Source organism: Populus euphratica, unplaced genomic scaffold (assembly GCF_000495115.2).
Source record: "Populus euphratica unplaced genomic scaffold, PopEup_1.0 scaffold286.1, whole genome shotgun sequence".
In the NCBI taxonomy this organism is placed as follows: domain Eukaryota; kingdom Viridiplantae; phylum Streptophyta; class Magnoliopsida; order Malpighiales; family Salicaceae; genus Populus; species Populus euphratica.
Window position 1 is genome coordinate 53,256 of NW_011500165.1, and position 7,369 is coordinate 60,624.

The 7,369-nt window shown below is 32.3% G+C and overlaps 1 pseudogene; it reads left to right on the forward strand.

The window, feature by feature from the left end:
- Positions 1 to 7,369, forward strand: part of LOC105111236 (putative receptor protein kinase ZmPK1) — a 35,469-nt pseudogene that overhangs the window by 23,713 nt on the left and 4,387 nt on the right.

Consider the following 7,369-nt stretch of genomic DNA (forward strand, 5'->3'; position numbering starts at 1 on the left):
AGTTCTTAAATTCATCAATCAATCCTTTTATTTATATGATAGGCGTGCATTTAAAATAAACATTTACCAAAAATTAAAGGTATCTTATATTATTAGATATGTTATTATAAAACATATTTTAGTTAAGGAGTTATTGATACTTCAAGTGCAAAATGCTGATATAAAACCTTGATAAAAAATACATTTTTAAATACTAAATACATGGCAAGGTTATTGACTATGCTTCACAGCAGCTGAAAAAGCATGAACAGAACTATCCTACACATGATTTAGAGATGGCAGTTGTAATTTTTGTTTTGAAGATTTGGAGGCATTACTTGTATTGAGAAACTTATGAGATCTTCATAGATCACAAGAGTTTGAAATACATCTTTCAACAAAGGGATGTAAATCAAGGTTGTCAATTCCGTTCCGTTTCATCTGGAATGGCTAAAACATTCCATACCAATTCAAAAAACGGAACAATTTTCATCTCATTTTAAATCTTGATTCGTTTTAGATTTTTTGGCTAAATTTTAGCTAGAACGTTTTGATTTCATTTCATATGTTTCGTTTCACTCTTGAAAACTCATTGAATCAAATTGAAGCTTGTTCAATTTAATTAATTAAACCATCTAAATATAAAAAGCTCTTTTTCATTACTATTTTCAATAACAATGATATTAACAATAATATTGAAAATTATTATTATGATTTTCATTAACAATGATATTAATTTTTTAAAATTAGATTTATCAATAATATATATGGTTTATATTCATGTTATTTTTTTCATGTTTATACTTTGTAGGAATTTTAGCAAAACAAAGAATGCTTTAGATTCCATTAGTCTTGATAACATTGACTTAACTTTATATTTAAAATATTTGTGTTAAAAGATTTTACTTTCATAATATTTTAATATTTTGTTTAAGTTGAATTACTTTAAGTTAAAGATCTATTTAATCTTGACTATTTAGAAATATTTTAAATTTTAAAATTGTATTTATTTGGCATTGTGTTTGTATTGCATAATATATATATATATATATATGAACAGTACAACCCCAAAACAACATGCCGAAACACTCCGAAACTGAAACATTCCATTCCAATTGAAAAAATGAAACACCTACCGAAATGAAATTGACAACCTTGATTTAAATGTGAGGCAGAGGAGATGGATGGAACTGTTGAAGGATTATGATTGTATCATATAATACCAACTGGATAGGGAAAATATAGTTGATGATACTTTGAGTAGAAAATCATCAAAGAGCATAGCTCATATTCAAAAGGTACAAAGACCTCTGATTAAGGAGCTGCATGAATTAGTGGATGAAGGAGTCAGATTTGACCTTAGTGAAGCTAGAGCAATAATTGCTTATTTTCAGGTTAAGTCAAATTTGTTTGATAAGATAAAACCAGCTTAGAAGAAAGATGGTTCACTACTCAGGATCAGAAATGAGGTTGAGCAGGGTAAGGCTGCAGGTTTTGTGATAGGTGATGATGATGTACTGAGATATAGAAATATGCTTTGTGTACCTAATGTAAATTATCTGATGAGAGAATTGATGGTAGAGACACATCAAACAGTTTATATAATGCATCCAAGTTCCACCAAGATGTATAAAGACCTTAAGGTATGTTATTGGTGGAACGGCTGATGTAGCAGATTTTGGTTCTAGGTGTTTGACCTATCAGATCGTAAAGAGTGAACACCAGAAACATCCTGGATTATGATTCAATATGTTGATTCCAGAATGGAGGAAAAAAATGAAACACCTACCAAAACGAAATTGACAACCTTGATTTAAATCTGAGGTAGAGGAGATGGATGGAAATGTTGAAGGATTATAATTGTACCATATAATACCAACCAGATAGGGAAAATATAGTTGATGATACTTTGAGTAGAAAATCATCAAGGAGCATAACTCATATTCAGAAGGTACAAAGACCTCTGATTAAGGAGCTGCATGAATTAGTGGATGGAGTTAGATTTGACCTTAGTGAAGCTGGAGCAATAATTGCTTATTTTCAGGTTAAGTCAAATTTGTTTGATAAGATAAAACCAGCTTAGAAGAAAGATGGTTCACTACTCAAGATCAGAAATGAGGTTGAGCAGGGTAAGGCTCTAGGTTTTGGATAGGTGATGATGATGTGCTCAGATATAGAAATATACTTTGTGTACCTAATGTAAATTATCTGATGAGAGAATTGATGGTAGAGACACATCAAACAGTTTATATAATGCATCCAAGTTCCACCAAGATGTATAAAGACCTTAAGGTATGTTATTGGTGGAATAGGATGAAAGCTGATGTAGCAGATTTTATTTCTAGGTGTTTGACTTGTCAGATCGTAAAGGGTGAACACCAGAAACATCCTGGAATATGATTCAATATGTTGATTCCAGAATGGAAGTGGAAAAAAATCACAATGGACTTTGTGACAGGATTGCCTAGGAGTCAAGAGAGTTATGAATCAATATGGGTGATTGTTGACAAGTTGATAAAATCAGCCCATTTTTTGCTAGTTAAGATTACTTATAAATATGCAAAGTTGGCGGAATTATTTATTAGTGAGATTGTACGGTTGCATGGAGTGTCAATCTTGATAGTGTCAAATAGATGTCCACAATTTGCATCACAGTTTTGAGTTAAATTCCAAGAAACTATGGTCAGTCTAAAAGGACTATTCAGATCTTGGAGGATATGTTAAAGGCTTGTATTATGGATTTTGGAGTTGGTTAGAGTAAGTTCCTACTATTAGTGGAATTTGCTTGCAACAACAGTTATCAGGCTAGCATAAAGATGGCACCTTATGAGGCTTTGTATGGTCAAAATTATAAATCACCGATTTGTTGGTTTGAGGTTGATGAGAAGAGGCTAATAGGACTGGAGTTGATTCAGATTATCTCTGAGAAGATAAAGGTAATTAGAAAGAAACTTCAAACAGCTTAGAGTAGACAAAAGAGTTAAGCAGATAAAAGAAGACGTAACTTAGAGTTTTTAGTGGGTGTTTGTGTGTTCTTAAAAGTATCATCAACCAAAGGAATATTCAGGTTTGGGAAGAAATGCAAGTTGAGTTCTCAATTTATTAGACCGTATGAGATTCTAAAGAGAGTTGGGGTAGTTATATATAGGTTAGCATTACTACCAAACTTGTCTACTATTCATCTGGTATTTCATGTTTCCATGCTAAGGAAGCATATGTCAAATCCATCATATGTGTTAGAGGTTCATCCCATTGAATTGAGAGATGATATGGTTTATGAGGTACAACCGGAAGTTATAGTCGACCGACAAGTGAGGAAGCTTAGGTCGAAGGATATAACTTCAAATAAAGTGAAATGGAAAGGTCATTCATGTGAGGAAGCGACATAGGAGCTCGAGGATAAGATGTGTGAGGAGTATCCTTGTCTTTTCAATAATCTCGGTAAGTATTCAATTTTTTCTATTAAGTTTCGAGGACAAAACTCTTATAAGGTGGGAAGATTGTGATGTTTTGAATTAAAAGATATAGGAAAAGGCAATCAAGTCGTTGAAGGCTAAAAGTAAGTATAATTAATTGAGGGGTATTGTGATAATTCAACAAAACTTGATAATATAAATAGAAAAAAAAAAGGATCTGAAAATTGAAAGAGAGAACCGGCAGGAGAGAAGGGAGAAAGAAGAAGAAGAGAAAATAGAGAAATTAGAAGGGAAATAGAAGAGAGTTGAAGGAAATAAGTTTAAAGGTAAAATTTAGATTGTTAAATGTATAAATATGTGTTATTTGAGCTTTTAATTTCTGTTTTGATAAATGTTAAGGTTGTGGGATTTTATTTTGGGTTGATTGATGAATTAATTTGAATGATACAGGGTTGATTATTGTAGATAATAGGTTAATTAGTTAATTTTGAGATGATACTTTTAAGACCCTAATGAAGCAATGAAGTATTTAGACTTATTAGCTGAAAATGCTCAAAATTGGGATACCGCAGGTACTTATGAGGCACCAAGTAAAACTCATCCTCATACATCTAGTGGAGGTATGTACAACCTTAGGGAAGATCATGACCTTCAAGCCAAGTTTGCATCTTTAGCTAGAAAAGTCGAGGCACTAGAATTAAAAAAGAGTGGTCAATTAAAATCTATTAAAAACATTGTGTGTCAAATCTGTGAAACAAATGAACACTCAACCAACGATTGTCCAACCTTGCCTTCTTTTAAGGAATGTCTCCATGAACAAGCCCATGCTTTAAACAGTTTCCAAAGGCCCAACCACAACCCATACTCCCAAACATACAACCCTGGTTGGAGAAATCACCCAAATTTCAATTGGAAGAGTGAGAACAACAATGCACAAACTTCACAACCACAGTTTCAAGCACACTATAATTTCCAAAATTATCATGGATATGCACCTCCTTATGCTCCACCTCCTACAAGAAATTTTGAGGAAACTTTGTATGCATTCATTGAAAAGCAAGAGACAATCAATACTCAACTTGCTCAAAACATGACAGATTTTAAAGATACTCTTGCTAAATTAACATCTGCTCTCAGTTTCCAAGAGAAAGGTAAGTTTCCATCTCAAACACAACAAAATCCCAAAGGGCAATACAATGCAAATGCAAGTAGTTCCGGAAGCCAACACATGGATCAAGTCAAATCAGTCACTACTCTGCGCAGTGGTAAGGTTATTGAAAAACCCTCTCTTGAACCTTATGAGAAAGATGATGAATCAATCTCTGAGGGTAAGGAAGGGGTTGAATCTGAAAATTGCAAAGAAACGACTGATTCTCCGCCAGCACTTCCATTTTCTCATGCCATGACCAATCAGGAAGAAATCGAGGATGAAAAAGGCATCGAAAAGGTTGATGCGAATCTTTTATCAAAAGTGACAACAGATTCGACACCCGACATCACACCAATCGATGATTACTTTCCTGATGAATCTCTACTTTCTCTTAATTCAATGCCTTGGTTTGCTAAAAATATCAATTTTCTTGCTTCAGGATTTTTGCCAACTCATTGGAGTATTGAAGACAAAAGAAAATTTTTGAGCAACGAGCAAAATTTTTATTGGGATGACCCTTACTTATTCAATTATTGTCCTGATCAAATATTTCAAAAATGCATTCTCGACAATGAGGTAAGTAATTTCATTAAATTTTGTTACTCTAAGGCATGTGGGGATCATTTCTCATCAAAAAAGAGGATTGTAGAAATCTTACAAAGTGAATTTTACTGGCCCATCATATTCAAGGAGTCAGATGCATTCCGCAAAAACTGTGAAAATTGTCAGAAGGTGGGATTTATTTCAAAACACAGAGAGTCTTTAGATAATCTTCTATTGACTCTTAAGTCTCATCATAGTCAAGATAAGCATCGTGCAATTCATAACTTAGGAACCCATTTTCATAAAGAACATGCTTGGCATAGTCTTGGGAATCTGACTAAAAAAAGACCCTGTTTGCCAGTTTTTAAGAAAACTGGATGGGAAGCCTATCCCCGACCCATAGAGGGCGTTTAAGCCGTTCTTGGACGTAAAACCAAGGGAAGATGTGAGCCACAATCACAACTGCGATTTGAATTTTTTTTGTTTGTAAAAACTTGTGTCTTTTGGTTTTATTATTGTGTTTTGTTATTTCTTATTTTTGTTTTAGTGTGTTTCAGGTTTTGTCAGTGTTCGTTATTTCAGGTGATATCTTCTATACTCTATCTTTCTACCTTAGAACATTGAGGACAATGTCTCGTTTTGGTTGGGGGGAGAGGGTAGTAGTTGATAAAAAAAAAAAATTGTTTTTCATTTCATAAAGCATGTGCATAATTGTTGTTACTAGGATGGCAGAGTAAAGGAGTTCTTTTGTTAAAGTGACTCTTGAGACGCATCTTAGTAACCATTCTTAACAAGGTCTATTATAATACTTCCTGAAATATTCAGGTTTACAAACTCTCGTATTGTTACCACTTAATTCTGCTCAGATACTTATTTAACATGTATTCTTAAACCTTAATTTACACACACACACTTTAACATATGATTGTGGGTTGCATATTGGATTATTACATTATTTATGTTCTTTTGTTAAAGGTAACAACTAAGGGAAAGGGATTGTATATAATTAAAAAGAAAAAAAAAAAAAAAAAAAAAAAAAAAAAAAAAAAAAAAAAAAAAAAAAAAAAAAAAAAAGAAAAAAAGAAAAAAATTTGTTATGGTTGGGGGAGAGGGTAGTAGTTGATAAAAAAAAAAAAAAAAAATTATTTTTCATTGCATAAAGCATATGCATAATTGTGGTTACTAGGAGAGCATTGTTAAAGTGACTCTTGAGACGCATCTTAGTAACCATTCTTAACAAGGTCTATTATAATACTTCCTGAAATATTCAGATTTACAAACTCTCGCATTGTTATCACTTAATTCTGCTCACATACTTATTTAACATTTAACATATATTCTTAATTTTCACACATACACTTTAACATATGATTGTGGGTTGCATATTGGATTATTACATTATTTATGTTCTTTTGTTAAAGGTAACAACTAAGAGAAAGGGATTGTATATAATTAAAAAAAAAAAAAAAAAAAAAAAAAATGATGATAATAAAAATGTAGATAAGTTTGATTTCGTAGCCTCCCTTACCTAAGCAATTTAGCCCGAAAGGATGTTTTAACACCTAATACCCTAAAGTCAACTGAATTGGGAGCTATTGGCCCAACGCTTGTTACATGGGTTGAGGAGAAAAGCTTAAGGGAATCAAACATTGCACTATCTACATATCAGTATCTGCGACCCGAGTTACTAAGCTCGTAGGGGTGTCTTAACACCTAATGCCCTAAGACCAACTGGTCTGGGAGTCATTAGCTGAAAGCTCGTTACAAGGGTTAAAGATGCATGATGTTTTTAAAGTATATGTATATAGAGTTAAAAAAAAAAAAAAAGAAAAACAAAAATAGTAATCCCAACCCAAGGAAGTTAACCTTAAACATTAGAACAAAAATTTTGTTTTCTTCCAAGAAAAGCCCCATAATTATGTGTTGATACATTGAGCACAAAAGAAAGGTTTATTAATATCTTGTTTAAGAGTTATTGGACAGATATATAAATTTAATGAAAGTTTGTCTATCTGGATAGATTAATGGAAGTTCAATGATGAATACCTTGCTTTGTGGAATTTACAAATTGTTTTTCTATGTTAAAGCTTTGATTACTAGGGAATACTAATAAGCTGGTTGGGGGGCGTGATTAGTACTTAAAAGTGCATTTTATCATGGTTTTATATCATCATTTTACACTTGAAGTATCAATAACTCCTTAACCAAAATATATTTTATAATAATATATCTAATAATGTAAGATACCTTTAATTTGTGGTAAATATCTATTTTTAATGCA